Source organism: Hyaena hyaena, unplaced genomic scaffold (genome assembly GCF_003009895.1).
Source record: "Hyaena hyaena isolate Hyena2069 unplaced genomic scaffold, ASM300989v1 scaffold_1224, whole genome shotgun sequence".
Classification (NCBI taxonomy): domain Eukaryota; kingdom Metazoa; phylum Chordata; class Mammalia; order Carnivora; family Hyaenidae; genus Hyaena; species Hyaena hyaena.
The window spans coordinates 285,005-311,744 of NW_024081846.1; the positions used below are offsets into that span (position 1 = coordinate 285,005).

The 26,740-nt window shown below is 36.8% G+C and overlaps 1 pseudogene; it reads left to right on the forward strand.

The window, feature by feature from the left end:
• The first annotated feature begins 4,655 nt into the window (after positions 1–4,655).
• LOC120224638 lies at positions 4,656–5,987 on the forward strand (annotated as a pseudogene).
• The last annotated feature ends 20,753 nt before the right edge of the window (positions 5,988–26,740 follow it).

The following is a 26,740-nucleotide window of genomic DNA, read 5'->3' on the forward strand; positions in this document are numbered from 1 at the left end:
AATACGAGGTCAAGGAACTGTTCCCCAGTATGACAGAATATCCATTCCCCTAAGACATGCAAGTAAAGGAGACACAACTTCTTTATATAAAACTTGCTTAAACGTTCTAATTTTCATAACCCTATCAACCAGGCAGTCTAATTGTAGTCCTAGCCAGGGCTTCACCAATGGGCTTAGAGACCACAGTTCTTGGGACTTCTGTGGTCAAGGAGTCTTGGAAGCTTCTCTTCTCCACCTCCTGACCATTTTACCTATTCTTGTGCAAAAGACTTTGAGTCCCCAAGGAGAGGTTGAGCCTGGTGACTCTGGCCATTTTATCAGTCGTTACCTTAATTAGTCTGCCTAGTCACTGCCCTAAGCGATTACTGGTCAAATTTCTCATAGTAATTTCTACCTTCAAACTTTTAACATTTCTTCAAACAGGGATCTGTAAGAGCTGACTTATTTGAGGCCCTGTAATGAAGGGGACAAGAAGGGAGTCATTTTGGCAGCAAGTATTAAACCCTTTGTTTTAACCTCATCAGTGTCTGTTTTATTTATCCCTGATGGCAATGCTTCCTTAACTCCCTAGAACACAATATTTTTTTTTGCCTGGTAAACAATCCCTCTCATACCCGTCAGTATTAAATCTGGTGTTCTTTGTGAAACCTCTCCAGAATTCCTAGATAAAGTTAGTTACCTCCCTCTATGTTTCTAAACACACTGCCCCCCAACTCTGTTTTTCCTTCACATTTAATATCATTAACTGATAATAATCCTGTCCTTCTTATAGGATACAAGAAGTATTAGGGCCGAAACCATGTTTCTTTTATTCTTGTGTTCACAACACATATCATATTGTCTGTCTTATAACATCAGTTCAATTAATGTTTAGTGACATAAAGAGAGAAGAAGAGAAGGAAAAAATAAAATGCAAATAAATGTAAAATATAGAAGGAAGATAGTACCAAAAAATGTTAGTGTAAGTGAATATTGTTAGGTTGTATTGTAAAGAGGTTTCTTGTTTTATCCCTTGTAATACAAAACCCTTAATAGTTAGATATCAGAGGGACAGATTTATACACAGCTGAAGTGATACAACGACTACTTGTTTAAAAAAAAGAAAAAGAAACACTATATATAAATAGCTCCCTTTTTATAATTTTGTTGTTTTTAAGCTTGATCTGAGCAATGTTGCTTGGAGTCAGCTTTCATCTTAATAGATGATGAGAGCATCACATATGTAGGGGCCAAGGGCGAGCAGCCCCACAGGGCACCATTTGGCATATTGATTATTTTGAATTAAAAGATACTTAAGAAACAGCCACTGCAGGAAGAAAAAAGAACATTGACAACCTCTTTGTCCCCAGAAAGCAGAAGATAAATCTCTCCCATCAAAGGAACTATTCTCATACCCACAGATAAAGAGACATCCTTATCACTGAAGATAGGGAATTCAGAGTTGAGAAGCTTGTATTGATAAACCATGGACTTGTACTAATTTACTACTGCAGCTCAAATGATGTTACATTTTTTACTGATCCTAGGTTCCAAACATAAATTACCTTTGCTCTGTCAATTTCTCACAGATTTATTGTTTCTTTGTCTAAAATGTACAGAAACTGCATGCCTTGGACATTTCTTTAGGTCTCAATGTCATTATTGGGTCTCTGTGTACATATAATTAAATTTTGTTTTTTATTGTTTAATCTGTCTCATGTCAGTTCTTAGACTAGCTAGAAGAACCCTGAGAGAATAAGAATAATTTTCTTTCCTACCATGTGATTCTTTTATTAATTATGAGTCCAAACCCTATTTATTTAAGTATGAAAAAATTGAGGAGTTAAGTGACATACCTAAGTTCCTTATTCTTTTTAAAAAAATGTTTATTCATTTAAAAAAATTTCTTTAATGTTCATTTTTTTGAGAGAGAGGGACAGACAGCATGAGCAAGGGAGGGTCAGAGAGAGGGAGACACAGAGTCAGAAGCAGGCTCCAGGCTCTGAGCTAGCTGTCAGGACAGAGCCCGATGTGGGGCTCAAACCCTTGAACCGTGAGATCATGACCTGAGCCGAAGTCGGACGCTTAACCGACTAAGCCACCCAGGCGCCCCTATGTATTCATTTTGAGAGAGAGAGAGAGAGAGAGCAAGCAGGGGAGGTGCAGAGGGAGAGACTGAGAGAGAGAGAGAATCGCAGAGGGAGAGAGTGAGAGAGAGAGAGAGAATCCTAATCCCATGATTTGAGAGTCTCAATTCCATGACCTGAGATCATGACCTGAGCTGAAATCAAGAGTCAGATGCTTAACCTACTAAACCACCCAGGCATCCCACTATGCTCCTTATTCTTAAGATAATTTGATTCTATGCAAAGCTGGGAGACCCCTGACCTCCATCTTCTTTTGAGGTTCCGTCTAGGAAAGATTACAAATTCCTAACTCCCTAACATGAGCTACAAAGACATTTAAAACACGATTGCTTCCAAAGGTTGAATTTACCTCAGTCTGGATGTCAAATTGACATCTGGAGTTGAGGCTTGCAATCTTTAAACAATGTGTGTGTCCTATTTGTTTATTTTCACACTTGTGCAATGCTTTGACAAGAAAGTTTCAGGGAGAAGATTCATATTATAGGAAGAAAGGAGAAATTGAGTGCAAAAAGCCTAGGAGAGAGTGGAAAAAAAATTGTGACAGTAGAAATTTGCTCTACTATTTCTATAGTCTTTATCGTTTTTGTGAGGTTTTTTTTGTTTGTTTGTTTGTTTGTTTGTTTTGTAAATTGTCCTTTGGTTAATTGCCTGAAGTTAAAAAGAAATAAAATAAATATTAAACAAGAAGAAATCTAGACGAGTTGACAATAATTCCAAGCTTTACCTTGGGCTGACAGAAGAGAAAAATGAGAGAGATAGAATTGCATAGAGATCAAGATAAAGATAGAAAGATGGGGGAGTAAAGAAGAGATGGAAGACCAAGATGAGTTAGATCTGACACTCTTTTCCTCTTCTATTGACATTAACCCAACAATTGTATACCATTTGTTTTCCTATGTATATCCATGATGCCCCCTGACTCTAAGGCTATAAGCCTAATGGTGACCCATTCTCCATGATCATAAACTGCTACTCCTTACTTTCATCTGAAACTTCTAGTTCTCTAGATAAACTAAAAACCAATAAGAGATGATGCTTGGTAATAACAACAAGATTTATCAAGCTACTTACATGTAGACAGAAATCTCTTTAAAATAAAAAACTAATAATTACTAATGCAGCATTAGCAATTATTTTTTAAGCTTAAAGAGACTTCTATAATCAGCAGTTATTACTGATCAAATAATTCATGAATTAATTGATGAATATGGTGGGCTGTATGTGCCTTACATCATTCAAAAGCCTGCTTATAAACCACGTGGGCCCCATAGCATTCTCAGCTCCTAGGCAGTGAGAGTAAGGAAGCCATAAATACTGCTTGGCACAGAGGAAGGAAGCCATAAATATTGGTGGAGTGACTAAATTTGGACACAAAGGCTTGAGACTCTGTTGTCACAATCCTGTCATTAAGTAATAAAGAAAAGGAAAAATAGTTGAGGAAAAAGAACTAAGTAGAAAAAAGGGAAAGTCCAGAAAGAAGGCAAATATATATCAAGAAAGTGATATTTTGGAAGAATGCACTGTCTACTCTTGAGCACATATCACTTTCCTATCCCCAGCACTAACTGCCCTGATACATATTGTATCTTCTTAAAATTCAAATAATTATTGAAATTCTTTGAAATTATTGGAATAATTCCAAGTTAATAATTTGATTACTATAAAATGTGATTATTCAGAAATTTAATGGCTAACACTTTTAACAAACTTTTTCAAATTTGCCTCTTATTCTTGATCTCATGAAACTTTATCTTTTGGATATTTAGAATTCCATAAGAAAATACACTGCTATAATTTGCATGAAATGCCTAATTGGTTTAAGTTGCAATAAAATTGTTTTATTATGGGCTTTGGACATTATACTTAGACCTAAGTTAGAGGAGGAAAGCATGGTAGATGAAGGAGAGAAGAAGGGCTTGATTTGTTCTATGAAATAGTAGAGACTATTGAAAGTGGAATAACATGATATTAACTGATTTAAGGTATGACTGCTGATTAAGTTTTGGGGTGATGGGGGTGGGGGGGCAGTCCGGAGCCGATGGCCAAGAAAGAATTCTTGAAGATGTCTTTGGTGCAAAAAGGCGATTTAATGAAAGCACGGGATCAGGACCCATAAGCAGGAAGAGCTCCATTGGGGTCATGATGGGTAACTCATTTTATACCCTCAGGTGGGAGGGGTCATGGATAGAGCAAGTCTCTAAGGAATTTTGAAAGCAATTTTTCTAGGACCTTGAGGGGCTAGCTGTTGCTAGGGAAATGTCATTTATTACTGGTTTTTTTTTTCATTTATTACTGTTTAATCAAACCTCAGTCATGAGATCCTTCAGATGTATATCAGGAGGCCATAAACTTGGAGTAGGATTGTCAGCACATACTTTGAGGCAGTTGAGATAAAGAAAGTAGACTTACAAGATCCTCAAGGTTGGGATAATGTTAAGCTAAGATTCTCTTTTGCCCCTAGCAAAGTATCCTCATGGGGCAACTGGGCTTCTAGAGAGAGCTCACTCTGCTGGTTTCAAGGACTTGTCGATGGGCTATTGGCAGTAAGGGAATTTAATTTTTCATTTACCTTAGTTTTCTACATCACCTTGGCAAGCATGTAAACCCTTTTTTATTTTTTGTTCTTGGGTAGTCAGGAATATCTGAGGAATACCACACATATTCCACGGCAGGGTTGGGAAGCGGGTGTCAGACTGTATTTTGCCCTCAGCTTGCCCCATGCTCTTTCATCAACTGCCATACAAAGAATGAATCAGGAGGTGGAGAGCAAGGATAAAAGTAGAGACCAGGTTTATATCAGTGACAGGCGATGAGATGGTAATGGCTTCTTGTAGGTTTATAGCAGTGGAAATGGAAGAAAATTGATTAAATTGAGAATTATTTTGCAGGGAGGCCAATATGACTTACTGATAGACTGTATGTGGAATGTGAGTAAAAGAACAGAATTTTTGAAAAACATCAGTGGCTTCTTTCTGGAGGAGGAGGCCAGAGTCAGCTGTTGGCAGGGAGGCCAAGGCCCCTACCAGTGTAAACAGAGAGCTGGAGCTCAGGCTCTTCCACAGTGGTTGAGTCACAGCCAGTGAGTGCCCCTCTACCCCCTCCGAGGCAGTAGATCAAGGAGTGAAATATTTAGATAAAAATATTCAGGAAGGCCTAACTGTCAAGCCTATACCTACAATAAAAAAAAAAAATAGTTGAATGATGTTTGGCAACCAGTTCCAATGTGATGATCTTATCATCTGCCCTGCAGAAAGTTAGGGCTTTAAACAGCTTTGTCTTATACAGTTTGGTCACAAGAATGAACTGAGAAAACTCAGTATGTCTATCCTTATTAATTGCTTAGACCTCTTAGACTTGATTGATTGATTGATTGATTGATGTAATTTTTAAGTAGCATTCATGCCCAGCACAGAGCCCAACAGGAGGTTTGAAATCAGGAGAAATCCTGAAGTCAGGACCTGAGCTGAGATCAAGAGAAGGACACTTAACTAAGTCACCCAGGGGCCCTAGACCTCTTAGATATTTTGATAAGGAGCCCTGGGGATATAAAATGAGAAGAGAAAGCTAGAAGATCTTAAGCTGCTTTTTGTACTAATGAATAGGACTCCATCAAGAGAGACCTTGAGAATCAAAAGGAAGGTGCAGAAATGTTAATACCTTGAAATAGTGCTTTTAAAAGCATCTGCAATGAGTCATTGAAATGATTCACAATTGCTTGGCTTCTTTGCCTGATGATTTGCCCCATTCAGAAGCAGATATGAGAGTAAAACTGAAGCAATGGATGCTGATGATGGCAACATTCGAACTAGTCAGAATGAACTACAGAGAGAAAATGTAGCTGTGTCTGAAGAGACCAAATGATAAAGATGTTGCCTTGTGTACATAATTGATGCGATGAATGAAAGACAGTGAAGGATGTTTCTTTGTCTTTTTTCTTTTCTTTTTCCCTTTCAATAAATAGCATCATATATCAGTTAATTGCTTTCGGACAGTCTTAAATGAGTTATCACCAGAAGTCTTGTAAACGGCTTGAGGAATACTACATGGCAATGAGAAACAATGAAATCTGGGCATTTGTAGAAACATGGATGGACCTTGAGGGTGTTATGCTGAGCGAAATAAGTCAGGCAGAGAAGGACAAATATCACATGTTTGCATGTATAGGAGGATTAGGAGGAACTTAACTGAGGACCATGGGGGAGAAGAAGGGGGGAAATGGTGGGGGAAAGGGAGAGAGGCAAACCATGAGAGACTATTGAATGCTGAGAAACAAACTGAGGACTGATGGATGTGGGGGGAGGGGGGAGATGGGCATGGAGGAGGGCACTTGTGGGGATGAGCACTGGGTGTTATATGGAAACCAATTTGACAATAAACTATTTGTAAAATAAAAAAAAAGAAGTCATGTAAACGGCTTGAGTCTCCAACTTCATGAATTACAAGATGTAATTCATGGCAGTGATTTCACTTCACAGCAAGCATAGGCAAATGAGTATGCCTACATTAAGTGCAATCACCTTAAAAAGCACGGTATTTGTTGCTATTGTATGAAACATCTCTGTTTTTGGAGTTGTAGTATAACACTGAAGTTGTCCTCAATAACAGCAAGATTTCACCCTTGAAAAGTAGATTTGTCATTTGCTTTAAGAATGAGAGATAACAAAAGGATATCATGCTATATAAATGTGAAATTATAAAATCTTTAGATTTACTTCACTGAAGAATTTGCTTAATCTCTAAAAAAAAGCAGTGTGACATGTTAAAAGAGAGGAACTCCTTAAGCTTAAAACAGCACCTTTGCTTTCTCCCATGACTGCACCTGCAAACACATGACCTCTCTTGTCCCTATTCTGAATGGGCCCCCGAGCTTTTTTTCCTAGTCACTCAGATAATATGTCCTTTGGTTACTTTTAGTTACATACATTTTAGTAATTAGCTATACAAGTCCAAGCTGGACTCAGACTTGCATAAGGGTGGAAGCCTGCAACGGAAGGGGCTTTGGTGGGAAAGGCGGCTAGATGTCCACTGGAGATTCTTGCTCTCTGGACATACTGGGAGAAATTAGCCCACTGACCCAATAAAAGGAGGGGACATGGAAACTCAGAGCACAGTGAAATGAGTCTTTAATCAACATTCTTGCAAGAGCAGGTGTCTGATGGACAGGCACCCTCGGGAGGTGGGGGGAGTTACAGCAGACATTTTATCTGCAAGCGTGCCATCCCTCCCCTGATTCCTCATTGGCTGAGTACTACAGAGGTTAAAGCCTTACTGGGAAGCGGCCTATGCCCACGTAAGGGAAAAAGTAGTCTGACTGGAACAAATGTACATTTCTTGAGGTGACTGGCGACTTCGGTTCTTTGGCACATGCTCTTACAAAGCTTGCAAAAATTAAGCCCATGAAATGGAGAGGGAAGAAAGAACCAGGAAGTGAAGTATCCAAGGGTTGGGGACTCTATGGTGGGAGAGGGGGGTTCGTACATGTTTCCAATAGATTGTAAACCTATTGTTAACTAGACAGCACAGATTTTATTTGGTACTGCTGAAAACGAATCATCTCACTTCTCACACATGCATTCTTGAGGTGTGGCTGCCCTTCCGGGGACTACATGTCTCCACTCCCCTTACATCTACATAAGGTCACATGACTAAATTCTTAGCAATGGGTGTAGGAACCCAGGCCTACCCTTTAAAATTGTCCTGCATGATCTTCCAATCTCTTTTCTCTTTTGCTGTTTGGATGGTCACACCCAGAATAAGGTTGGAAGCCATTTGAAGGTGGCAAAGGGTCAGTCGGTTTGGGTCCTTGAATTTCTATGAAGATTAAATCCTCTTTTCATGAACTCTACCCATCTGACCCCATCTGGTTTGGCTTTATGTAAGCAAGAAATCAACATGTTTTGAGCACTGAGATTTTTATCTCTGTACTTTCTTCTCTTTCTCCACCAGGTCTTAGTGGAGAGCCTGCCTTGTATTTGAGGATCTCAGCTAGTCTATCTTTCTATCTTTCTTTTTTTCAAATATATTTGTTTTATTTTATTTTAGAGAGAGAAAGAGAGAGAGAGAATGTTAGTAAGGGAGAAGGGCAGAGAGAGAGAATCTCAAGCATGGGTCCCATGACTCTGGGATCATGACCTGAGCCAAAATCAAGAGTTGGATGCTCAACCGACAGAGCCGCCCAGGCTCCCTACTTGTCATTCTTTTAATGTAGCTCAGTGATTCTCCTAGAGTAGTCCTGGACCACCAGCATTAGCATCCCTTGGAGATTTGTTAGAAATGCAAATTCTTAGGCCTCACCTCAGAACTACTGAATCAAATTTTAGGGGTAGGGCCCATCAAGATCTGATATAACAAGCCTGATATACAGGTGATTCTGATGCATTTTCAAAATTAAGAATCACTGAAAAAGCTAATGCCTTTCCCCAGACGTCCAGTTTTGATTTCTCCCTCAGTCTCTGGTTTTTAGTATACCATCCTTTAGGGATTTGATCTATTAAGGTCTTCAGCCCTAGAGCTGATTAAATCAGTCTAAATTGGCTCACAGGACAGTTTCCCTAGAAACATTCATGTTCTTTTGCTTTATAAATCGTGAGAGTGCAGGCTGTTCCAAAGGAGACCCTTCTTATTAGACAGGCAGCCAGCTGGCCAGTCTCGTTTTTGTTTTCTTCTGTGTTTAGTATAGGCCTTTAAGCTCCAGAAATTCCAGAAGACACAGGCCAGGCTCTCTTAAGATTAAATTGAAGGGGAGGGAAGCCAAATCATCCCTTGGTCAGAGAGCAAGCTGAATGTTGTATAACACTTAAGCAACTATTCAAAGAAACCTCTTTCCTTCTTCGACTTCAATGCTTTTGTAATTGTTGTGCCCGATTCGTGAGTCCCCAGAGACCACCAAGGAACTAACATCGATGCAAGTACAAAAGGGTCTTTATTACAAGCTAGAGCAGGGGCTCACCCGCCTACTGGTGTAGTGGTAGCTGGGTGAAGCCCCGAACAATAGTGAGCAGGGATTTTATGGGGTAAGGGACGGGGGTGTTACAGTGCACATGTTGTATGTATAGCATCATCACATAAGCACCAATTACAATTGTACAGTAGCACCCATGGTAACAGCTTTGACCATTCAGTATCTGTAAGGTGTACATTAATTTTGGTAGGACCCAATCATGACTTTTGAGAATCCTTTGAAAATAACCAATTATGAGGTGAGTTCAAAGGGCCCACGTGGGGTTCAGGCAAGTGGTGAGAAATTGGCTAGTTTGTACAGAATAACTGTCTACAGTTGCCAGCCTTGACTCAGACCACAGGAATGGTTTTTTGATTAGCTGATCTGAGGGCAGTCCGAGGATAGCTTTAGCCTTGAACAATCTGAGGCTTTTCCTGGAACTGGGACTGGGGCTACGTGCAGCCCGAGGTTGCTCTTAATGGAGACCTTAATTTCAAAATGACGTTACTTAGGCTCTTCATAACTTTGAGGAAGGTGTTGAGCTAAGAGATAAAAAACAAATTTTTGGTTGCTTTGCAAATCCTTGTGCAAAGTGAGTCATATTATAACATTGTTACAAGAATCGCATATCATTTCTATACAAATTTATCAGTTTGTGTTGGGGGTGGATTCCATGAGGAATTTTATATTTTGAAAAAAAGACAAAGCTAAAAAATGGGAATAAAGAATGACTCAGCTTTCTGCGTGAGAAGTTGGGTAAATAATGAAATAACCAATATGGGGGAAAGTTGGGTATAAAAAATCGATAATTATATCCTCTTATGTTTAATGACATTTACTAGATGTCATTAAAGGATAGGATATAGTTTTCTTTTTTTAATGTTTATTTATTTTTTATTTTTTGAGAGAGAGTCAGCACATGAGTGGAGGAGAGGCAGAGAGAGGGGAACAGAATCTGAAGCAAGCTCCAGGCTCTGAGCTGTCAGCACAGAGCCCAACATGGGGCTCAAACCCACAAACAGTGAGATCATGACCTGAGGTGAAGTCAGATGCTTAACCAGCTGAGCCACCCAGGCCTCCTAGGATCTAGTTTTCTGGTCTTCAAAGATCTCATCAACCGTTACTGAGAAAGATGAGTACTGTGAGGTCTCTAGTCAGCTGAAGACTGAACTTGTAGGCAGTTGGAAAGATAGGTTATAATGAACATGCAGTTGAGAAATATATAGTCCTAGTCCATAAAAAGTAGAAGTCCATTTTGGTCCCATGTATAGTATTTTTTCTGCAGATTCTATTTTAGCATACTGCCTTAGCTCAGGTTCTTTGGCAAACAGAGCCTGAGGCAATAACTTACGTGTCAACTTTATTGTAGAGTGTAGTTCGAGGGAAGCTGGAATGAGGGAGAAAGGAGAATGAGATAGGAAGGAGGGAAAGCACATGTGAATGAGTGCCTCACTGAGCTGGCAGCAGCTTTTGGCAAGTGCAGTTCACTGATCTTGAGTGACATCTACAAAGAGATACTATATGAATCACTGCATCTCAGAATAGCATATCCAAAAGAAAGAAGATTTATCTGCCAACTTTCTTCTTCTTGTCATTTTCTCCCTTAGTTTAAATCTTCAAATATCTTCTGTGTTTTAGCTGTCAGGCTCTCTACATTTGAAGACAGTATTAAGTGCTGGGACACATTGAGCTGTGGCACATTAATATTTGAGCAGAAGTGACCTTTCCTTATCACCATTAAATTATAACTTGTAGAAGATTTCATTCCTCTTTCATACTTTTGCTTCAAGACAAATCCTTAAGCCCACAATTTGTGGACTATGATACTATACTCGATAGCATTAGCTCTCCTTAATTATGCTGTTGTTATTTTTACAGTAATCCCATAAGGATGGTGTTATTATTGTCACCTTTTTGCCTGAAGATGAAATTGAAGGTAATAGAAATTACAATTTTTTTTATTTTTTAAAGTTTATTTATTTATGTAGAGGGAAAGAGAGAGAGAATTCCAAGCAGACTCTGCACTGACAATGCAGAGTCTGATGCGGAGCTCGAACTCAGAAACTGTGAGATCATGACCTGAGCCAAAACCCAGAGCTGGATGCTTGACTGACTCAGCCACCCAGGTTTTCCAAGAATATTTTAAAATATATTTATCTCCCATTTCCTTCTTTAGTCACTATGCTTTACACTTGTCTCCTTACATAAATTAGTACAAAAGCTGGTGGTAGTGGTCACTTATAAAGTAATTCATGCACAATCATAATTAACATTAGAAAATATCAATAAACTGCCCAGTTTATTTGAGGATGTGGGAAATGCCATCATTACACAAGTGTCTGGCCAACTGAACATATTTCATTTGAAAGTTAAGGAAGACACTTCTAACCACCAGCAGTATTTGGATATTCTCTCTCCTCTGGAAATTTGCAGTAAAGTTGAATTTGTATGTATATGTACATATAGACTATACATATATATACTATATATGCATATGTATATATATATATATACATATATAGTGAGACTCTATATATAGTTTAATTACTCTGTGTGTGTGTGTGTGTGTGTGTGTGTATAGACTGTGTGTATATAGAGACATCAGTAAAACTCAGTTCCCAGGACAGATAAAGCAAGTAAGCATTAAAAACTAGTCCAGATTGCTAGCCCCTGTTATTTTGCTTTCTTTGAAACTAGAGAGAAGTAGAAATGGAATGGATCTTAATGCTTACCTATTTCAATTCCTTAATTTTGCAGAAATTAAAACTGAAGTTGTTTTACTTAATTTGGGTGAAACCCTTGTTTTCTTTTTCTTTTTTTGTTTATTTATTTATTTTTAAATTTACATCCAAATTAGTTAGCATAGAGCACAATAATGATATCAGGAGTAGATTCCTGTGATTCATCCCCTATGTATAACACCCAGTGCTTATTCCAAGTGTCCTCCTTAATGCCCCTCACCCATTTAGCCCCTCTGCCCCACCTCAACCCCTCCAGTAAACCTTAATTTGTTCTCTGTATTTAAGAGTCTCTTATGTTTTCTCCTCCTCTCTGTTTTTATATTATTTTTGCTTCCCTTCCCTTACGTTCATCTGTTTTGTATCTTAAATTCCACATACAAGTGAATTAGTTACTAATTTCGCTTAGCATAATACCCTCTAGTTCCATCCATGTAGTTGCAAATTGCAAGATTTCATTCTTTATGATTGCCCAGTGATGCTCCATGGTATATATAAACCACATTTTCTTTATCCATTCATCTGGACATTTGGGTTCGCCATACTTTGTCTATTGTTGATAGCGCTGATATAAACATTGGGGTGCCTGTGCCCCTTTGAAACAGCATACCTGTATCCCTTGGATAAATTCCTAGCAATGTTATTACTGGATCATAGGGTAGTTCTATTTTTAATTTTTTGAGGGATCTCCATACTGTTTTCCAGAGTGGCTGCACCAGTTTGCATTCCCATCAGCAGTGCAAATGAGATCCTCTTTCCCTGCACCCTCATCAAGAAAAATTGTTGTCTGAGTTGTTAATGTCAGCCATTCTGACTGGTGTGAGGTGGTATCTCATTGTGGTTTTAATTTGTATTTCCTTTATGATGAGTGATGTTGAGCATTTTTTCATATGTCTGTTAGCCATCAAAACTCTTATTGTCATAGACATCATTTCACTGCATCCTCACAGTAACTCTCTGAAGTGGTAGTAAATGTTCCACTTAGCTATGAGAGATAGGCTCAGATTGTTCAAGGCCTCCTAACTATTAGGTAGGAGAATCAGGATCCAAATCAAATGCTTTTTCCCTAAGTTCAATATTTTCTCACCAATCATCCTCGCATATTTTGGGGAAATTTTTCTTGTGGAATATAATTGATTTACAAGAATTTTCAATAGAATAGCAGATTTAATGGAAGCAATATCTATCTACTTTTCAGTCTGAGGCAGAGCACACAAGGAAGGAACAGACTGGAATGAGGCAGAGGAGCACAGTGGAGAGCAAACGATGATGGGTTTAGAGCTGAGAGGCAATAAATTGATAACAGGCACACACCTTATTAGAGAGGTCTACCCTGATTATACCATGTCATATAACAATCTTTCCTTCTTCAAACATCAATGTTTTCTGTTTCTTATTGTCACTTGGAATACTACGTAGATTTTTGTTGACCTGTTTAGTGGCAGTTTCACAACAATGGAAAATGGACATAATGCTGTTATTGCAGGTCTGGCATGTGCAAGTCTTCAACAAATATTGAATAAACCAATCATTATTGCAGTTGAACTTTTCATATTGTATTGTTTTAAAATACATCTTTTGTTAATTGTCTATATTTTTGAGTATTTGTTCAGCTTTAATTATTTGTTTGAACGACTTACATATTAAAGGTATCTAACCTTTTTAGTATTTGCAGAGAAAATTTTTTTTCTTACAGTTTTACATATATTTTGTGTTTTGTTTTTGCTCTTGTTTACTTGTTTGTTTTGGGTTTTTCTTAGAAATTATACCTTGAGCTTTCACATGGTCAAATATAATATTCCTCTCTTTTGTGATTTCTTCCATTACCTTTATGCTTATAAACATCTTCTTGATTAAAAATTTTTTAAAAAATTTATTCATTAACTTTGAGAAAGAGAGCAAATAAGGTAGAGGAAGAGAGAGAGGGAAAGAGAGAATCCCAAGCATTCTCTGCACAGAACCCGATACAGAGCTCAAAAGTGAAATCATGACCTGAGCTGAAATCAAGAGTTAGATGCTTAACTGACTGACACATGTTCATTATATGTACATTTATTGTTTCTTAATTTTGACATTTAAATTTTCTCTAGAATGTATTTTAGTGTTTAATATGAGAAGAATGTGACAAGCCTTATTAAAATTATATTTCTTTCTAATATGTTGAATCATAAATCAATTAACATTTTGTTAGGTATTTATTCACCAAGAAACGCTATTTATTTATTTATTTATATATTATTGTATAATTGACATAACATTGTTAGTTTCAGGTATACAACGTAGTGATTTGATAATTGTATGCTGCAAAATGATTACCACAATAAGTTTGTCACCATACATAGTAACACATACTTTTTTCTTGTTGTAAGAACTTTCAAGATCCACTGTCTTAGCTACTTTCAAATAAGCAGTACAATATTATTAACTATAGTAACTATGCATTATATCCTCATGACTTATTCATTTTACAACTAAATTTTGCATCAGTTTTGTCCATCTCTAGCCCTGCCTTAGGCAACCACCAATCTGTGGTTCATTTTTTAAAAACTTATTTTATATTCTACATGTAAGTAAGATACCATGGTATTTATCATTTTTGTCTGTGACTTATTCACTTGGTATAATACCATCAAAGTCCATTCATGTTGTTGCAAATGGTGAGATTTTCTTCTTTTTTATGGCTAAATACTATTGCATTGTTTATATTTACCTTATTTCTTTTAATCCATTCATTCATCAGTGGACATTTAGGTTGTTTCCATACCTTGGTTATTGTAAATAATGCTATAATAAACATAGGGATGCATATATCTTTTCATTAGTGTTTTTATTTTCTCTGGGTAAACACCCAGAAGCAGTATTTCTTTTTAACTTTTGAGGAACCTCCAAACTGTTTGCCATAATGGCTACACCGATCTACATTCTCATCAACAGTGCACGGGAGTTCCCTGTTTTTCACATCCTTGCAAACACTTGTTATTTCTTTTCTTCTTGATAATAGAGTCTAACAGATGTGAGGTTATATCTCATTGTGGTTTTGATTTATATTCCCCTTATGATTAATTATGTTGGGCATCTTTTCATGTACTTATTGGCCATCTCAGAAATATTAAGTGCCACCTGTCTACTAGATAACCACAGAGATATTGAAAAATGTATGCCTTTTTTAAGTTACAGATTAGTGGGTGAAATACTAGTGAAATATACAGGTAACAGTAAAATTATTTGCTGGTAAAGAATATTAAATCTTATCAAATATCTTTCAGAAATATACCTGTAGTTTTCTTTTGACCTATTATATGATGTTAATTGTTTTTTGAATAATAGACCATCTTTATTTTCCTTCTGGTATCAATGCCTCCTTTTCCACTGTTATTATTGTTTAACACCTTCTTTGCTTTGATTTGGTAGTATATTATTTAAGACTTAATATTCATAAGTGAGTTTACTTTTGTGGAGGGAGTTTTGTGTGAGTAAAAGAGACAGAAAATAAACATTATAAATGGCATAGAGGATAAAATAATGTTCATGGAAACTAAAATTGTCAAGTAGTTTAACAAGCTGCATGTGTATTTACATTTAATGTTGTATTTGCATGTGTGTGTATAACAGTGGATAATAGTGATTCAGCACAAACTGATGGGAGACATCATTCTAGGAAGATGGTCAGGGACCTGATCACAGATTTTTATATCATTTTGGGGGAGTTTTTTTTTTTAATGTTTTATTTATTTCTAGGAGAGAGAGAGAGACAGCGTGAGCAGGGGAGGGTCAGAGAGAGAGGGAGTCACAGACTGAAACAGGCTCCAGGCTCTGAGCTGGCAGTCAGCACAGAGCCCGACGCGGGGCTCGAACCCACGAACGGCGAGATCATGACCCAAGCGAAAGTCGGACGCTTAACCGACTAAGCCACCCAGGCGCCCCTGGGGGAGGTTTTTAAAAATAAATGTTTATTTGAGAGAGAGAGAGAGGCAGGAAGAGATGGAGACACAGAATCCGAAGCAGGCTGCAGGCTCTGAGCTGTCAGCACACAGCCCAAGGTGGGGCTCAAACTCACAAACAGGATCATGACCTGATCAAAGTCAGATGTTTTGCTGACTGAGCCACCCAGGCTCCCCTAAGGAGATTTTAATGGTTTTATCAGAGAAGTAATATAATAAGTTGTATGTCTTGGAAAAATCACTTTAGCAGAATTCTGGGGACAAATAAGAAAGGTTCTAGTTATTTAATATTTGAATAGTCTAGATTAGAAAGTATGAATGATGGAACTATTTGTCATTGGGGATGGAGTTAAGGAGATGGAAAAAAGACAATAAGGACATTCAACTGAACATGGGCATCACCGAATATGGAAAATGAATGGCAATGAGAGAGAGGTAACCAGGGTAAACAGAATGTTTTTATTTGCTTACTGCTAACCACTGAGATAAGCAATACAGATGAGTGTTGATAAAGGGAGACAAAGGGCTTGAATCAGAGATGCTTCTGCAACATATAGGTGGAACTGTCCAGTAGGCATTACAAACTTGCATTTCAGGGAGGGATACAAACTTGGAGTCATAAAGCAATTAGCTGAGGTTATGCACATGGTGAAGGCAGCCCTGGTACAATATATATTTTGAGAAGAGATGCAAAAATAGAATGATAGGGAATTGTATATCTAAGATAAAACAGAAATAGAGAATTGGGATAAATAAGGAAAAACAAGAGATTGGTAGCCTGAAAAGCAAAGGGGGTAACAGAGGTTTAAGAAGAAAGGAAGTGATCGGTAATCTTACAGATAGCAGAAATTTATGAATACGAAGGGAATAAATGTCTTGAATTAAAGAAATTGGAAGTCAATTATAAATTTAATTTATACTGTAGAAATCTGTTCATTTCACTTGTTTACCAACGTTTAATCAATAGAAAAATCACAATAAGCCTGATTCAAAGCTGTTATGTTGGTTTGGTAAAATGTAGCCTAATAACCTTTATGATAAAATGTCACATTTACTGTGGATTTTTTTTGATACTCATAAGTGTTCTATTATAAAGATTTCCCTTTGCTGGATATTAAATATAATATCAATCATATATTGGCTTTCTATGAACCAAAAGCTACTTTCACTGGCTATAAACAAACAAGTGGGAGTGTTGTGGTCAAATCTGAGATGGAAAGAAGATTGAGGTTGAAGTCCTTTAGTGATTTCCAAGAAACACACAGAAATCACCCCCAAAGGGGAAGGAAAGAGGTTACCTTTCTTGTGATTATGCCTGATGACCTGAAGCCAAATGCTACATACAGTCCTGCAATCCTAAATTTGATTTACTTAAGGCTGCCACAGATTTTTTTAAAAAAATCTGCATATTATCATGGAAGTAAAGAGACTTGGAAAATGGCACATTTTTTTCTTATTTGTACAGAGGTTTCTTACGGACCCTCAATTACTTTGGTTTTACTTCAGTCAGTGACTTAGAAACACAAGGATTAGTATGCATCTCATTCAAATTTAGACATCTCAAGAAGGAAGGTAAAAGCAGAAGAATGAAAGTAAGCTATGGTTTTCTTTGCCATTGCAGGCCCATTATTTGTAAGCTTGAACATCTTTCAGTTCTATGGCATCCAACCACGATCATTTTCACTATCGTAATGAAGAACAGCTGCAAAGCTGAGCCCGATTTTTCAGTATAATAAGAAAGAAGGTCATTAGATAAAGAAAAGATGTTTTGTTCTTTTTGGTTTCACCAAAACAATATTTCACATGAATTTTCTGTTTTCACACATGAATAATTTTTATTGACTGTAATATTCCATTCTCTAGAAGGAAGTTTATGCAAATGCTGTATTAAAGGAAAAAAAATATGTGACAGAGATTGAATGTGGTCCACAAGCCTAAAATACTTACTATCTTGACCTTTACAAAAAGTTTTTCAGCTTCTGGTGTAAATGGACCATAATGCCTTTAACTAGTTTAATCTTTTTTTTATTATTTAAATTTTTAAGTGTTTATTTCAAAGAGAGAGAGACAAAGACAGAGAGTGAGAGGGGAGGGGCAGAGAGAGAGGGAAACACAGAATCCAAAGCAGGCTCTGAGCTGTCCACACAGAACCCAGTGCAGGGCTCGAACCCGCGGGCTGTGAGATCATAACCTGAGCTGAAGTTGGAAGCTTAACCCACTGAGCCACCCAGGTGCTCCTATCCAGTTCATTCTACATAGATTTAAGCATGTAGGTTGTTTTCAAAAAAATTTTAAGCCATTTTACACAATACTCAATTATTGTACAAACATTTTCACATACATAAGTGATTATAACTATTGAAAAATTTCTCCAAAGTGAAGTTGTCAATCAGATGTGTGCATTTTAAAAATCATCAAATTGCCTTCCTCAGTTTTGCATTAATTTATGTTCCATTAAGAAAGAATAATTTTTTTTTTCATTGACTTTGGATGCTATTAAACTTTAAATACTCATGAATATGACACATTCCCAGAGAGCGAAACTGCACGGGTCATCTCTGATGGCAAGGCCCAGGGGAAAACCTGTGGGAAAGGACTGCAAGGCAGTCAGAACTCCCTGAAGAATTCTTCTTCTCTGCTTAGTCTGTGCCTTTTACTGTCACTTCCACTGTTAGTCTATTCTAGGGTTAATATGAAACCAGAATTGCCTAAAGTTCCCCCTCTTCCTCCAAAATGGAATGTACCTAAATATCATGCCCATCCCCTCAATAGGATGTTGTCTTATGCTTATTGTAGTAACTGGAAAAATTGGGGACAGTCTGGTATGCATGGGGTCTATAAGAGACCTGGAACTCATTTTCCTTGTAGAGGTCTAATTGCCAATAATACTACATATATGCTTTAAGCAGAGACAAAACAAAACATTAGTTTTAGAGGGCTTTCTTGGAAAAGTGTTAGAGAAACATTTGCCTGTGCCCCGGGCCTCAGGCAACTTATGGATTGTTCTGGCCAAAGAATGAGACCTGTAAATGCAGAGACCAAACTCTAGTTGATCTACGTAAAATAATTCCACATGTCCTCTATGATAATTATTGATATTATTCTTTCTTAGTAAGGGGTTGTGAAAGTTTATCATCTATAACTGCTGGTACAAATAAGTCCTGTTCTTGCTTGCCCACTAAACTTAAACAATTAAAGGGCACTTTGCTCTCATGTATTCTGGTTATATGCTTCACTTATTCTTAGATATCCTGCCATACGTAATAAAGAATATGTAGAACTTTATTATGACTACCTGGTTAAATTTTATTGGTTTAAGTGGAAATCATGTACCATGAAATCACTGTTGCCGAGAAAACTTAGAAATGTTAAGTCCCATGACTGCTTTCTAAAAATGTAGATTGTTTAAGCATGATTGATTGGATTTGCTATAAAAATCCTAAACCCTGAAAAATAAATTTGAGCAGTCCACCTGAAGAGGCTGGCTCCATGTCTTCTTCACTGACTCCAACCCTCACTGTCCAGGTCAACCCCGGCTTGCAGAATCTGAACCCCTGCTACACATGAAAAATGGTAACTTTTCATCTTCTACATCTGCAATTAAGTATAAAGCTGAACCTCTTTACATATTAGTGATTGTATTTATTTTGTTATTGCCTGATAAAGCAATCTCTGTTGGATTTTCTTGATTATATTGTTCTGCATTAAGTCTCGGCATATTGTAGAAATTATCCCTTTGATGGTCATATAATTTTATTAGGCATCCCTTGTCCTTTTCTTCCACATCATTTTTTCATTACTGAGTTATGTGATTAGTGTTTGTGATATTGAATGTATCATTCCATTCTTTTGTATTTCTGGGTTTTATTACATAATTGGAGGATTATCTCCATGTCAATATTATTAAAACATTCTTTCATGTTTTCTTTCGGTAAATTTATGATTTCAATTTAGTTTAATTCTTTTAACCATCTGGAGTTTGTTTACATTGGGCTGGGATGAGGTAGGAATTTATGTATACTTTCTTTTCAAATGGGTATTCAGTATTTGCATTGGCTGAATAATCATGGCATGTATATATGCATGCATGTGCATATTTTTATGTGTGTATAAAGATTCTGATTAAAAGAGAAAAGGGTGAGGGAAAAAGATTTTACTATATAATAATTTTCAAAAATTTATATAGAAGAAAAAAGAAACATTTCTTTTTTTTTGAAACATTTCTTTTTTTAATCACATATTATATTCAAGGCATTTTAAATCCAACATCTCATGTAAACTTTATAGTAATCCAATAAGTCAGAACTTACATTACAGAATAGGAAACTAAGACTCAGAGAAACTAAGTAGTTGTCTTAGACTCTCTTGTCTTAGCAAGAGAGTGGGACACAGGATTAAAAAATAAGACACAGAGATGACTAATGTCTGGGAAAAGACAAGATCCCCGAATAAGGGTCCTTGTCCCTTATTTATTAAGATCAGAAGGCTTACAAATGTGATGGACATGCACAAAGAGACAAAGAAACTGTGAACATTAATTTATGGGCATGAGGGAAAGGGTTTTTTTTTGTTGTTGTTGTTGAAGATATGCAGTGTTTGGGGTTTGGGTCAATATGAAACAAAATTCAGGCACCGAGCAGATGGACAGATGGTTGTTAAGGGCAGATAGGAGGCGCCATATCTGTTTATCTTAGCTAGCCTAGGGGATGAGACAGATAGAGCAAGTAACCTCAGGGTTAACAAGACACCTCTTCTTTTGTTAACCGTCTCCACTCCGGGCTGCTTCCCCTGCAGCGCAGTGGTCTATAGTCCAATTTACTTGTTTTGCCTAACTTGGCCTTATTCTCCTATGAAAGCAGCTTTTTTGCTATAGTATTAAATTGGGGGACACTTTTGCCCTGCATGGCTTATCTTGCTTACCTCATATACCTTCATTTTGGGAGCCTTTGCACCTGTTCCTATCTTGGCCCTTTGCCCTTCTCTATCTTTGGAGTTCAGCACCACCCTATTCTCTGGGTGCCTTTGCACTGTCCTATTCTCAGGACGCCAATCATGTTTACCCAACTTGAATGTGAGCATACTATGGTTTTTTATTTCTCTATGCCTTGTTAACCCATTAGCATAAGCCCGGGGGATTCCTAACCCTATCCCCCACAAGTAATCAGCTTCATACCATAAAACTACTAGAGAAAGAGGGAATTATTCTTTAATTGGATGCAATTAGAAGTTCAATGAAGAGTATTATGTTTTCTTCATTTCTATGTTACTCTTATGGGGGCCCTGGGTAGGCTGTTTTAAAATATGCCACAACGGCATGTTGATTATTTTTAATTAAAGTTACTTAAGAAACAGCCAGTGCAAGAAGACCTTAAATTCCTTGCTGTCTTTCTGAAAGACAGAAAATACATCTCCCAAGTAAAGGGTACCATCTCTGTTCCAGGAGATAAAGAGACATCCCTATCACCAGACATAGGGAATTCAGGACCATGAGGGCTGAATACATAAACCTCATTACTTTTGCTAACTTACTACTCCAACCCAAATTCTGTTTAGAATCCCATACTAGTTGAAGCTCCCAGACATAAGTTTTCTTTTTCCTGTTAATTCTTCACAGTTTTATGTTTCTTTGTCTAAAATGTATAACAGCTGCATTATTTGGTCATTTCTATAGGGCTCAATTTGTATTATTAGGCCTCTGTGTGGGTGTAATTTTTATTTTCTCCTGTTAAAATATGTTTCTCATAACAGTTTAATTCTTAGACCAGCTAAAAGAATCTTGAAAAGTAAAGAAAAAATGTACCTCTCCAACAGTCTTAATTTAAATCTTTCTTCCCTCTATATACAATTGATATTGTGAAGGTTACTTGTTGATGTACCAGCTTCTGAGATCTTCACAATGCTAATATTGCTAATCTTGCTAATGGAGGCAGGTTTTTATAATATTTAGGATCATGGGCTCTGGAGTTAGTTAAATCTAGCTTGTGAAAATTTCTAGACTTAGCTTCCTCATCTTTAAAATGTGTTAATAGCAATACCTGCTTATAGGGTTGTTTTTTGGTTAAATTAATAATTTGTAAAAAGACTTTGCCATAGTGACTCCACATAATAAGTGCTTACTCTAAGTGTTAATAATTACTATTAATACATTTGTTATTACTCTTATTATACTTATTATTACTCTCCCTAATTCCATCCCTGAAGATTCTGATCTAATTGTCCTGAGATGAGGCCAATTATCAGTATTTTCAAAAAGGTCCCAGGTGATTTTAATGTGCAGCCAAGACTGAAAAACATGGATGAAAACAACTTTTTGATTCAGTTAGTCTATCTAGTTTAACTGACTGAGCCACCCAGGTACCCCTAGTTAGTCTATCCAGTTATCTAGATACCTAGTTAGTCTGGATAACTAGCTCATATCATTGTCCTAGGTTATGAACAGCTTGGGGATTACAATATTCCAATAATGCTTATTATTGGTCTTGACCACCCTCATCCAGGCCATTGCAGTTGTACTTTCTGTTTTCTAGAGAAAGATATTTCTAGTTACCTTTCACTATAAAATGAATTTTACTTTCGACCTATTTTGATCCAATAAAGATTCAACTAGTCAGGGCCTCTGAAAGATGTAACTCTATAATGTCTGTAATGGTGAAGTTGGTTGGTGTCACAGAAGTTGAATGAACAAGATCTAAATAACCTATTTTTTATTTTTAATTGAGGAGCTATGTTCAGGACAAGAATTATCAAATTAGAATCTACTACCCATGATATATTTGAAAGGTCCATCTTTTGGTCTGATTCACTCCTTAATTTATAAAAGATAAATGACAAACAATTATATAGAGCTTTGATTTTCTGTATGGTGAAAGTTCCCTTGGTACTACAATGGAAAGAAAGTTTTAAGTGTCAATAAAATTTGTGTCTCGGTGCCTGGGTTGCTCAGTCGGTTAAGCGTCTGACTTCAGCTCAGGTCATGATCTCACAGTTTGTGAGTTCAATCGGGCTCTGTGCTGACAGCATGGGGCCTGGAGCCTGCTTCGGAGTCTGTCTCTCCTTCACCCTCTGGCCCTCCCCCACTTGTGCTCTGTCTGTCTCTGTCTCTCAACAATAAATAAATGTAAAAAAATTTTTTTAAAAATTTATGTCAATAAGCTAAAATTAAGCTGAAAGAACTTTCATCATTCTGTTATAAAGATTGGCTGCCATGAAATGCTTGTAAATATTGCCAAATTCCTACAGTGCACATGCCCCCATTTAAATTAGTAATTCCCATAATATTAGGGAAAGATACTGATATAGGTACAGTAGCAAAAATGTCTTGAGTTGGTTATAGTTTTCTACTATTACCATCCTTGTCACCTAATGATAAACTACTAATAATGCTACTTCATTTTTTTTTTTACTGTACTTTGTTGGGTATATTTGGTTAACATAGCAGAATGTATTATTAAATTTTGCATTTTTGGATTATAATTTTCTAATATTAGAACTAAAGACATAAATATATTATGGCTCAAATGTTTTCCAAGTAGATACAGAAATAACATACACAATATTTGTTTGGACTATGATTATTTTTATTGGTACTTTATTTTTTTTTCACAAGAAAGAAGTAGTGGAGAGTTAGTGTGGTAGATTGAATACAGGTTTTTATTGCCACTCCATTCCCAAAACCACAAATATTTGGGTGAAAATATAAAAGGGAGAAAGCATCAAAACTTTTGAATCTGGACACTCATTGGATAAGAGGTAACTGATTTAGCAGAACAGAAAAAACTTGAACATTAATAGCGGAAAAGCTCAGAAGCAGCTGATTCATGATGTAGAACTCCAGAAAGTCTCAGGAAGTGGTAACATCAAGTACTTCTGCAATTACAAGTATGGATAGGAATAGAAAAATGAAAATTGGATGAAAGTCTACTATTTAGAGGAATTCTCCCTTCGTTTCTAATTACCCAAGTAACTACCTTTTCCTCCTCCTAAAAGAAGACCAAAGCTTTATTCTTTGGACTGGTTAAGTCAAGAAGTATTCATGCTTCAGGTATAGCTGAAGGAGAAATGCTATATTAAACACACAAGGACTAAATGGATGCCTGCACATTTGTTTACCTTCCTCTAGTCAGGCTCTGAAATTCTGGGAATGTGGTTTGTGCTTCAGTCAGAGATCTGAAAGATTTCTTTCTGGATAAATTGCACAGCAAAAATAACATATCAATATAAATTAACAGATAACAATGTTCTAATTATATAGCTGATTTCTTGCAAAATTACCTCAATATGCTCTCCTGTCAAGAAGTCCTGCCTATACCAAACTTCTGGTCCAGATTTTAATGTCTTGTTCTTACATGTGCATTGACAATCAGAGTCACCGAGAATTAGATAAAGTCTTCTACTGCTATTTGAGGTCAAAGTGTACATTGGTTAACGAATGGATAAAGAAAATGTGATATATATATGTATATATATATACACACATATATATATACACACACACACACGCAATGGAATATTATTCAGCTGTAAAAAAATGAAATCTTGCCATTTGCAACATGGATGGAGCTAGAAAGTGTAATTAGCTAAGTGAAATAAGTCAGTCAGAGGTGTGCCTAGTGGGCTCAGTCACTTGAGCATCTGACTCTTGATATCAGCTCAAGACATGACTTCATGGTTCATAAGATAGAGCCCCATGTCAAATTGACAGTGCGGAGCCTACTTGAGATTCTCTCTTCCTCTCTCTGCTCCTTCCTTGTGCTCTCTCTTTTTCTATCTCAAAATAAATAAACTTTTTTTTTTAAAAAAAGCAATAAGTCAGTCAAGGACAAATAACATGATTTCACTCATTTGTAGAATTTAAGAAACAAAATAAACAAGCAAAGGGAAAAATAGGAGATACAGACAAAGCAAGAAACAGGCTCTTAATTATAGAGAACAATCTTATGGTTACTACAGGAGAGGGGCTAGGTGATGGGTTAAATATGTGATGGGGATTAAGGAGCACACTTGCCATCATGATCACAAGGTGAAGTAAGGAACTGTTGAATTACTATATTGTACACCTGAAATTAATATAACACTGTATGCTAATTAATTGGAATTAAAATAAAACCTCAATTTAAAAATATATGGAAAAGAAACTCAGAGGTAATAAGGACAATATAAGGATCAGAAAAAAATTTAAACTGTTATCATTATTATCCTTTGAGAGATGAGAGAAGATATAATGAAAAAAGAACAGGCTACTAAATCTCCATCCACAGATAAATGGATAAACACACACACACACACACACACACACACACACACAGATGCCTGGGTGGCTAAGTGGGTTAAGAGCCTGACTTCAGCTCAGGTCATGAGCTCATAGTTTGTGAGTTGGATCCCTGTGTCAGGCTCTGTGCTGACAGCTCAGACCCTGGAGCCTGTTTTAGATAATGTGTCTCCCTCTCTCTCTGCCCTTCCCCCACTCATGCTCTGTCTCTCTCTCTCAAAAATATATAAACATTAACACACACACACACACACACACACACACGCTCAATGGAATATTATTTAGTCTTAAAAAAGGAAATTCTGACAACATGGGCAAACTTCAAGGGCATTACTCACAGTGAAATAGGCCAGATACAGAAAGATAAATATTGCATGATCTCACTGATATGTGATTTCTAAAACAGTCAAACTCACAGAAGTATGGTAGAATGGTGGTTGTGAGAGGCTGAAGGGAAGGGAAAATGAGTAGATGTTGGTCAAGGCATACAAAGTGTCAGTTATGCAAAACTTTGCATATGAATAGCATAATATATCTAATATACAGCATTGTGAATACAGTTACCAATACTATAATGTATACCTGAAATTTACTAAGAAGTAGGTCTTTTATTTTTTAAGTCTATTTCTTTATTTTGAGAGAGACAGAGACAATATGAGCAAGGGAGGAGTAGAGAAAGAGAGTGAGAGAGAAAATGCCAAGCAGGCTCTGCACTGTTAGTGCAGAGTCAGTTGCGGGGCTTGAACTCATGAAAACGTGAGACATGACCTGGGCAGAAACAAAGTCTGATGCTTAATCAATTGAGCCACTCAGGCACCTCTAAGAGAGTAGATCTTAAGTGTTCTCAACACACACACACAAGTGGTTATTATGTGAGGTGATGAATATGTTAATTAGCATGATTGTTGCAATTATTTTACAGTGTATAGTATATCAAAACATTAATTTGTACACCTTTTATTTTTTACTTTTATTTTCTTAATGTTTATTTAGTTTTGAGAGAGAGAGAGAGAAAGAGTGACTGGAGGAGGGTCAGAGAGAGAGACACACACAGAATCTGAAGCAGGCTCCAGGCTCTGAGCTGTCAGCACAGAGCCCAACGCGGGGCTGGAACCCACAAACCATAAGATCATAACCTGAGCTGAAGTTGGATGGTTAACCAAATGAGCCACCCAGGTGCCCCAATTCATACACCTTTTATATATACAATTTTTATTTCTCAGTTTTACCTCAGTAAGTTTGGTGGGAAACACAAGATATTAAGGAAAACATTGAGGGAACAAAAAACATTTTAGAAATTAAAAAAAAATTATAGTAGAACCTTCAAACATGCAATAGGTGCTTTAGAAGATAAAGTTGAAGACAGGAAGTGAAACAACATTGACAGCAAAGGAAATGCAAATAAAAGAAAAAGTAAAGCAAATGAGAAAAGCAATCAAGGGGCTCAATGTTTGAGTATTTGCAAAAAGAAAGAACAGAAAATTGAGAGAAATTTTTCAAAGAAATAATTTTTAAAACTTCCCAGAATTAAAGGGTTGAGTTTGAAATTAAGAAACTCCAGAATGGCTGCTCAGCGATTGGAAACAAAACAAAACAAACCTATATCAGTACCATCATCATGAAATGTGAAAATAAACTACTTTCTATGAAAAGTTAAACTTTTAACATTTTTGAAAGAAAATAGAGTATCTTACAAATTCAGTGAAAAAAGCATTTCTTAAGTAACA